This window comes from Urocitellus parryii, chromosome 11 (assembly GCF_045843805.1).
Source record: "Urocitellus parryii isolate mUroPar1 chromosome 11, mUroPar1.hap1, whole genome shotgun sequence".
Taxonomy (NCBI): domain Eukaryota; kingdom Metazoa; phylum Chordata; class Mammalia; order Rodentia; family Sciuridae; genus Urocitellus; species Urocitellus parryii.
In genome coordinates this window covers 96813937-96823879 of record NC_135541.1, presented here as the reverse complement: position 1 = coordinate 96823879, position 9943 = coordinate 96813937, and the positions used below count along the sequence as shown (strand labels likewise).

The 9943-nt window shown below is 39.3% G+C and overlaps 1 pseudogene; it reads right to left on the bottom strand.

The window, feature by feature from the left end:
* Nucleotides 1-694: 694 nt before the first annotated feature.
* LOC113177242 (constitutive coactivator of PPAR-gamma-like protein 1) overlaps nucleotides 695-9943 on the bottom strand; it is a 99089-nt pseudogene continuing 89840 nt past the window's right edge.

The window sequence follows — 9943 nt, the reverse complement described above, 5'->3', positions numbered from 1 at the left end:
GCAAGGTATTAGTCATGATGTTTCAGAATACATTGTGTTGATATTGAAAGGTCATTTGCATTTCAATGATTTAAAGTTTATCTCCATTTAACTTGCTTGTAAAGTATTATGATGTACTGTGTATTTAAAATCAGCAGAATGGCAATATTAATTTATACTTTTTTTTTAGTTTCCATAGTTGTCCTTTATTTAACACAAAAGAACCATATCAACAATGATAAAATTTAAGTAAGAAAGAAAAACTGTGGTTGTGTCTTATTTCTTTCATAATCATAAAAAGCAAAGCCTTAAACAAAGCTTCATTGTGAAACAATAATGCAAAATCAAATATAATGGCATACATGTGGTGCCAAATGCTAAAAATTATATTTTAAGCTATATATAAAGACTGCCAAAATTTGTTTTCTTTATAGTTCAAGAAATACAACTAAATAGAGTTTAAACTTTGTGTGTACTTCATTTTAAATATAGGGGTCAAATGCTCTTCATTTTCTTTCTCTCTTTTTTTGTTTTATTGTAGCATTTTGACTACAATGGGTTAAGACTAAAAATGTGTTGTTTAAATCTCTGATATCAAAGAGGGATCTGAATTTCCAAAGTCCTCATTTTTCTTTTACAGAAAAGACAAAATGTACATAACTGCAGGCTCTCTTTGTCTCTAGATATTCCTAAATCCTTACCCTTCAAGCACCCTTCACTCTCTATAAAAAATAATTTTCTCTTCTTTATTTAAGACATCTGCCTTCAGAGCAGCCTCGCTGCTGCAGGTCCTATCTGTACTGTAGTTAGTGCATTTCAATGAGGACTTGTAGTGCACATTTTAGAATCATTGTTCAAGGCACTTTCGGAGTGGCTGGGGGCCCTGGTGTCCCCTGCACTTTCATTCATCTGGGGCACTGGCTTCTCCTCGGCCATCATTCCATTTTCAGCCAGGAACCCGTGTGAAGACACATCAGAGAACTTTGATTTCCCAGATTTTGACTTCAGCTCTTTGGCCACTTCTTCCACTGAAGCAGCATAAAGAGGTCTGCCCTGAATTTGCTCCCTGGCTTTTATAATTTCGGCCATAGTGCCTTCCACCTCTACAAAAACCTCTGTATCCCTAAGATTGAAATGACTCCTCTTGGATGCCCTCTGGCTGGTCCTTCCACAGAGACCACTTGCAGTGGGAGGGGCCCTCGACCTCCATAGCCCCATCTATTTCCCACCCAGTGGCCAACCACAGTGCCAGCGATTTTTAGTTTCCCTCCCTGAGATTGTATATGCTGGATTCCGCCCTGGAACTTGCTAGTCCTACTGCTGTCACTGCCTGAGAAGTCTCATCAGTGTCTCCATGCTGCCGCCATCCAGAAGGCACAGTAAGGGCCTGTTATGACCCTTTCCCCATAGGGGCCAACAAAGCCACAGACTCCTGCCAAGCCTCTGCCCCTGCCCTGAGACTGGGTTGAAGGAGATTGCCCCTTGTAAGCTGCCCATTTCTTAATGATCACTAGTGAGAATTCTGTTGGAAGTCTGTTCTTTCTAAAAGCAAGCCTCTCAGTTTTCTTTCTGCTTTCTGCCAAACTAAACAGGACTCTGTAAACATACTGACAAACTGGCCTATTTATCAGGGCAGCCAGAAGCAGGTCTTTTTTGGCTTCATCTTCAATAGAAAAAGCAATTTTGATTTCACCCTTCATCAGGATGTGGAAGATGTAAGGGTACATCAGCCCCTTCTTGTGCCTGTGTGTGTCCACTTTTAGCACCTCAGGTGTGATGGGGGGAAGGGGAGGTTTGGTGATGTCCATGTGGTTTCTGGTGGGCATTGACAGGAGGCAGGGGATTAGCTGGACTGTGCCCATCTGGCTCCCTTTGCCTTCCACTAGTTGGCTTCCTGAAGAGGCAGTGGGGGAACCTTCTACCTTTGCACTACCCTTGTTGTTGTCTGATGATCATAATGTAGAAGAGCCAGGGAAGCAGGAGAATTCACGTGATTGGGGCTGCCACTCTGGGGTGGATTGATGTGCGAGGACTGCTCATACCACAGGGTGTGCTTCCCCTCGTGAGGAATGTTGTTGTAGTTGTTCTACTCTGTCAGGTTCTTCCCACTGGTATCCAGAGTGAGAACCAGCTAAGTGAGGCTGTATGGGTATAGACTCTGGCCTTGAGCCCACCCAGGGCTGGACTATTTCTTTATTTTTATTTTATTTTTTAAAGTTTTTCATGCCTCTTTTTTTTAAGAGAGAGGAGAGAGAGAAAGAGAGAGAGAGAGAGAGAGAGAGAGAGAGAGAGAGAGAGAGAGAGAGAGAGAGAAATTTGTAATACTTATTTTTCAGTGTTTGGTGGACACAACATCTTTGTTTATATGTGGTGCTGAGGATGGAACCCAGGCCACACACATGCCAGGCGAGCGTGCTACCACTTTAGCCACATCCCCAGCCCTATTTCTTTATTTTTATGTGGTATTGATGATATAACCCATCACCTCACATGTGCTAGGCAAGCATTTTCCCACTGAGCCACAAACCCAGCCCACATTTAATCTCATTTAAATAAAAGTTTTTTTTTCTTTCTTTCTACCAATCCTCCCTTTTTAATTCACCCTCCAATCTATGTAACTAGAAAGGTCTGGAAAATGATACTGCCTTATATTAATTCTGATGTTTGGGGCACTGGATTTTGGCAAGATTCCCACCCCTTGCCCAGTTTTGCAGTATTCTTCTGTATACTTTGATTTCTTTATAAGAGCCTGTAATGTTTTCATAAAACAATGCAATCAGTTTCCCAACATATAGCACTATTTTTGGAAGGTTTGGGGAATGACATGATGAGAAAAGCACCTGGCATATTGTGGTTGTGTGATTATGAGAGGACACAAATTTCTTTATAAGGTCACAAATGGTGTTCTTACCTAGAATGTCCTTTCCTTTGCTCTTTAGCAAATTTCTACTCATCTTTCAATACCTAGTTAAATGTTAAGAATTCATATTCCCAGCCAGTACCTATACCCAGCCAACCACACCCCTTCTCTTAAGACTTAGAATCTCTGAGCAGCGACAAAGACAGCAGAAAGACTTACAGTGTGCTCATATAGCAGCAGGCTCCAGGAAGGACTATAAAGGCTTTTGGGCACTGAGATCACCTGGCAAAACCCAGCTCCTGGTTTTACTGAACTTTGCCATCAGGTTCCCTTCACCTCCCGAGTGTAATCTAGTGCATTTTTTAAAGCACTCAGTTCAGTTTCTGCAGCTTGAAACCCAAGACCCCAACTGCTGCCCTGTCTCTACAGCATTGAGTCAGGCTTTCAGAATAAACCATAGTTATACATAAGTCATTATAAAGAGGCTTTTTCTTCTGAGACTGAACCATGAGAAAGATGGCCATGATCAGACACCTATGCTCTCTCATTCTAAGATGCCCCAGGCTGGCTGGAGAAGAGATCACAGATGACTCTTGTTTGCCAAATATCTGTGCCCATCCTGTGCTGAAAGGGTAAGAGAAGGTGCTGAAGGCCACAGAGCTAAAGAAAAGCAGAAGGCAATGTCCTTTGAAAACATGCTTTTTTAATCCTGTCTGGGCTCTTTCACATATAGGGCAGGGACCTTGCTAGTTGCTTTCCAGTGTCTCTTCTGTATCCATAATACACAGAAAGTTCTGAAAACATGCTCATATTGATGCAAATAAAGTATTATCATCAGCTAAATTTTGTAAATGGAGATACTCTGACTTGGGTTAGCAGAGTGGTTCAAGGTGAACCATTGGAGATGTGGGGTCTAAACATGACCAGAGCCCAAATGTAATTGTCTCTTTCATTAATTTCAGATGGAGTTTTCAAGGAGCAGTGGAGAGGCCAGATAACACAGGGTGGCTAGTGTAGCAGTGAACTTGATGGAAAATCATAGCTAACAAAGCTAACAAAGAAAAGCAGAATCATTTGGTATGCTAGTGCATGTTGGTGGAATTGGGCCAAGCAAGACTTCAAAAGGTTCCATAGCTAGAGGGAAAAACCTGCAATTCCAGATTGCTAAATAGGTAAGCAGAGGATGAGCCACATAGACAAAACACAGAGCATAAAGTGGGTGAAGAGGGCATGGCTCTGAAGTACATTACAGGTAAGAGGCCAGCTGTTGGGTGGAGCACATGAAAGAAAGTAGAGAGGACCTAGTGGGGCTTAAGTTTTTGGCAGAGCTAGTGAGGCAGAGTCAGGCTGAGTGAGGGGAGCCCAACCCATAAGAACAGTGGGTGGGAAGGAGACAAAAAAAAGCACATGGGATGCAGCACCCCACCCAGGACACCTTATGTGAGCACAGCCTAGGAACCAGGAGGCACAGTGGTACAGGAGCAGAGGGCATGGTGGGTGCATCCACAGGAGGCAAAGGAAGTCAGAAGAGGAATCTTGAAATTCTGTGCAGAGTCACTGTGGACCCAGTGGGGAAGCAATGTCTTTGGGCTCTGAGATAGAAATATGACCTGAGGGTTTGCTCCACTGGGTACCTCAGTTTCCCCACTTACACCCTGAAGCAATGGAGGGAGGCTGAAGATGCTGTGGCACAGCCTTTCTTCTTTTCTCCCTCTCATGGGATGCTGTGCACTTTTATATTTTCAGGTTGGTTGGGTCCTATGGGGTTTCTGGAAGGGGTCTTTGGGATATTGCCTGAGACACTTTGATTTGGGGGAACAACAATTCTTCCAGCATATTCACAGAAACTTCTCTTGGTAACTGCTGTGTACATACTGAGACCTGGGAGTCCAGAGATGGTAAGCTTGTAATGCAGCCATCACTTGCTGGAACCTTTTCTGGATCACACAGTTCATTTCACTCACTCATTCACAGGCAGGGGTTTTCTACCACCTGAGCAAAGAACAAAACATTGATGGGGGAGGAGGCCTTGACCCTTTCCAGGGGCAAGCTTGGGAAACTGTAAAGTCGGACTCAAATTGACACTTTCCTCTCAGGCTGGTGTAAGGCCAAGCACCAGCTTTGTGATTCTCTAAAAGGCAATTTGGCATGGATGGGGCAGGGGATCGTTTTTTGACAGTGTTATCATTTAGTTTTTGTTTTCTATTAAATATTTTTTTTAGTTGTAGGTGGACACAATACATTTATTTTATTTTTATGTGGTGGTGAGGCTCAAACCCAGTGCCTCATGCATAATAGATGAACACCCTACATATAGGCATAATCATAGCCCTCAATTAGTTTTATATATGGAAACATAACCTTTTGCATTTTAAAATAAAATTATTAATACCAGGCTCTGTTTTGGGCAAAATCAGGATATAGGCATAAACAAAACAGCAAGGAATCTCTACTCTCATTGTGGGGGCTACAATTTCCCTGCACTGACCCAAGAATTCAGGCACTAAAGAGACATGGAGTACTGACCCTTTTTAGGCATCTGATCTAAGGTTACCATCCATGAATGTTTTACCTTCTCAATCATTCTAAAACACACCCATAACTATGTCATTTACCTGCCCCAATCCTTTTCTACTTGTAAGATCAATGCTTCATTAAGAAGCTCTCAGTTTCTTGCTTCTCCAGTTGCATCTCCCCACCCCTTATTGAAGTTTCAAGAATTTCAGTCTCATTCCAACTTTTACTTAGGTCTCTGCTTAATGTGGCTACTTTCCCATTAGAAGTGCCCAGGTGCTAGAAAACCCCTGCCTGTGAATGTGTGAGTGAAGTGAACTGTGCGGTCCAGAACAGGCTCCAGCAAGTGATGGCTGCATTGCAAGCTTACCCTCTTTGGACTTCCAGGTCTCATTATGTAAACAGCAGGCACCAAGAGAAGTCTCTGTGAACATGCTGGAAGAATTGTTGTTCCTCCAAAACAAAGTGTCTAGGCAATATCCCCATGACCCCTTCCAGAGACCCCATAGAACCCAATCAACCTGAAAATACAGAAAGTGCTAAATATAGAAAGTGTTAGAAGTGCTAACTCCTGATTGGACACTAGATGGTGCCAGTACTGTACTTTTGAGTTTTTCTAGTGTCCACCAGAGTATCTGCCTACTTATTGGCTGGCTTGGATAGAAAACATTTTAGAAAGCCTTTCAGTACTTGTTTTACTAGCAGCTTTTAATTTATTTTCATACAAATCTTCATTAATTGTATTATGAAATTAATCATCCAGCTAAGGAAGGGAGTATTACACTCATTATCCAATGTGTGTATGGAGACAGAGAGTGAGGGCATCCAGTTAAGGAGATAGAAAACCAGGGAAACGTAAAGACATGGATTTCTGGAAGAGATGATTTTAAAAAGAAAGACAGAACCTCTTGATCTGAAAACCACTAAAAAGTGAACTACAAGGTGGCAAAGGAGAGACCTTGAGTGTCATAATGGTTTCCAATGATCTCAGTGAAACCCCTGTCCTTAGGTGGTAGGAACTGAAGCCAATTGAATGATTTATGGAAAAATTAAGGTCAGTATGTGAAGGCAATAGCTGGAGATAGTTATTCTAATTGTGTACAATGAGATAAAGGGAGAATTAGCCAGGTGTTAACATTTATGGTCTCTGAGATGTTGGGAGAGTTCATTCCTGCAAATGCTTTTTTGTGACTGCAGAAATCTTTTTTTTCTATTACAATGTTTCCCACCTACACCCTAGAGTTGATTTTTTAGAAGTAATATAAAAGTTCAATAGTAATTTCTGAAGAGTAGGAAGGGTGCTGGGACAGGGCAAGGGATGAAAGTAGAAGATAGATAATTAGATATGATCACTGTGTGCCATACATTTGGAAATATTATGATTGATTCCATTAGTTTATGAAAAAAATATTTGTTAATGAAAAACAAATTAAAACTAATGATTCTATTTGATCACTGAAAGGTAGGCACTCAACACTGAGGGAGAGAGTATCCTTATGGTTTGTTTTCTGCTTGTGAAAATGGTCATTGTCAGTCACCTGTAAAGAGAACTAATTAAAAATTTTTGGAAGGAATAGTATGGATTTGAAATGCCTTGTTATCCCAGTATGATGAAGTTACCTGATGGTCATTGAAATATTTGAAGTGCTACAGTCCATCCATTGTCTAGGTAGTTTATTCAAGGTTCATCTTTGGGAATAAAATACTTTTTCCTTATTCCTTCACTATCTGTTGCAATCAAGTCATTCAATCTGCCCACACATAAAATGACAAGGATACTAAGCTCCACATGCAGGAGGGGATACTATTCTTCTGCATGGTTCTGAACTCTTCTGTATGAAAGATTTCTCTGTTTCCATCACTTATTATCAATGAATTTATTTTTTATTAGTTAATATATATTTATTTGTTGCTTTCACTTATATATTTTACTTTTAAAGGTTTTTAACTTTTTGCTCATATTTTTCAAGCTTTCACTCTTTCAGGATATTTTACCTTAGTTCTTATGTCATTTGTCAGAAATCCACATGTGGGACACCTTGAGAGACTCTCCTATTACTCTTCCTTCTCTTTCTCCTACTATGTTCAGGCTCTTTTTAAAAATTTATTTATCTTACTAGATCCTAAAATCAGCACTTTCTTCTGGAAAATATACACCTTTTTAACTCATAATTTTGGGGCAACTAGTGAAATTTGTCAGGCCCAATGCAAAATAAAAATGTAGAACCCCTGTCTAAAAGCAAGTGATCTGTGCCATTGACATCATGCCACAGAAATCTATTTTTTTCTTCTGTGATCTCTTCACATATAATGGTATATTTTGTCTGTCTTTTAATTGTCCTTCTTATTACAGCATTTTAAATTATTAGGAAGACTTCTAACATTTATCTTTAAGTATGCTATATAAATATTAAATTCAAACTTACAAGCAAGTAATATTGTAGAGCTTGAATGGATGTTGTGTTCATTAATGCCAAAGTAGTGAATATGTTACACAGAACAAGTGCAATTGTTTTTAATACACCTTGATTACTGTGAAAGTTTGTCCACCTGATTTGTTACTCGAATAAAAGTGACTGTGGATCACCCTGCTTTCCCTGTCCCATCACATCCTCAGCTAAAGAGGTGGGCTAACATAGTGAAGTACCTTGTTTGACAAAGCTGTCTTCTTTCTGTATTTGAATCTAGTTGGATATTAATGTGTGGCCTCCCTGGGTTTCATCACCCTCCCATTTTTTTTTTCTTTAACTTATTTGTGGAGAGGACATGGTCACATTGTACCCAACTCTCTCTTAAATCCCATATTTCCTTGGCCTTCTAGACTTCTGTGATTATGGGAATGAAAATTCAGTGTGCATGAGGTGGCCAAATGCAGTATATGTGCAGGTTACATTTATGTGCTGTGTTCATGCCTGTGGTCCATTGCCTTCTTGAAATTTACTAGTAGGATATATGTACTCTGAAAACATACATAAGTGAACATTTTACTATGGTAAAGTGTAAGTACAGAAGTATTCTGCAAATATCTAGAAGTTGTTTATCTTATAAAATTAAATTTTTATATCCATTGAAGATCAGCACCCCATTTTACCCTAACCACATTTCCTTGCAGAAGACATGCTACTCTCAGCTTCTTCTTCTTCTTTCTTTTTTTGCCACTAAGGATTGAAGCCACAGCACTTGACGACTGAGCCACATTCCCCAGAGTTTTATTTATTTATTTATTTATTTATTTATTTATCTGTTTGTTTATTTTTATTTAGAGACACAGTCTAACTCAGTTCCTGAGGGCTTGGCTAACTTGATGAGGCTGGTTTTAAACTTGTGATCCTCCCACCTCAACTTCTCAATTCACTGGTATTCAAGGTATGTCCCACTGTGCCCAACTTCTTTACTGGTTTTTCATAGGGATTTTTTTTGTGTGTGTGTTTTAGACTTTATACTCTTTTCAGGTGATGTGTAAGTAATTTCTCTCATTCCAACTGTTGAATCTTTTCCCTGTTCACTCTTTATTGTGCTGTGCAGAAGCTTTTGGTTTATGAAATTATACTTGTCTGCTTATGGTTCTTTCCCCTATCTTTTTACTGTCATAGCCAAAGAACCATTTCCTAAAGCAATGTTGTAAAGTGTTTCTTCTGTGTTTTCTTTTTATGTTTTGCTCACAAATTTATGGTCTTCTTTCTTTTTTTCTATTTTAGATTGAAAAATAGCAACGGCATCCACTTGGGTGGTATGGCATGATATTTTAATACATGTAACACTGTGTAGTAATCAAATCAGAGTAAAGATCATATTTTTTCAGGCTGACAATCAAGTCTTTAATATGTGGGTATTTGAGAGATACTTGCCCAAATTATAGCAGGCTTAGATTCACAGGCAGAATAGCACAGTAATTAAGCATGTGAGCTTCTGAGTTAGTCCATATGAAAATTAGGCTCCCATGTCACCTTAGTAGGATGGGAAGAGATTGGTAAATGGGACCCCAGTATTTTCTTTCAGGAATTTTATAGACTCACTGGTCACTGTTACATTTTTTTCCTCATTGAGTTAATTTTTTGATATAGTGTAAGATAAGTTTTGGTTTTCTTTCTTCCCCATAAAGATATTGAGTGTCCTCAGTACCATTTGTTAAAGAGGCTATCCTTTATCCACTCTATATTATTGGCCCCCTTCTCAAAGTTGAGTGTTCAGTGAATGCCTGGGCTTATCCTTCTTCTCTTTTCTGTGCATTAGTCTGTATATTGCCTTCTATTTCAGTAAAACAGTGTTTTAATTCTTATAGTTTTTAATTTGTCTTATTCTATCTTGTTTTGCATTTGTTACAATTAGCTATACATAACCCTATAATATATTGACACAGCATACATAAATGGAATATAACTTCACATTTTTCTTGTTGTACATAATGTAGAATTACACCAGTCATGTAATTGTATAAGCGTGCAGAGTAATAATAGCTCATTCATTTTATTATATTTAAAAATTTCATACCTCTTTTTCTCTATTTATTCCTTCTCTCTAATCCAAAGTGCATTATTCTTCCCTAGTGCCTTCCATTGTAAAATATTATCTGGACATCAGATAAAATAT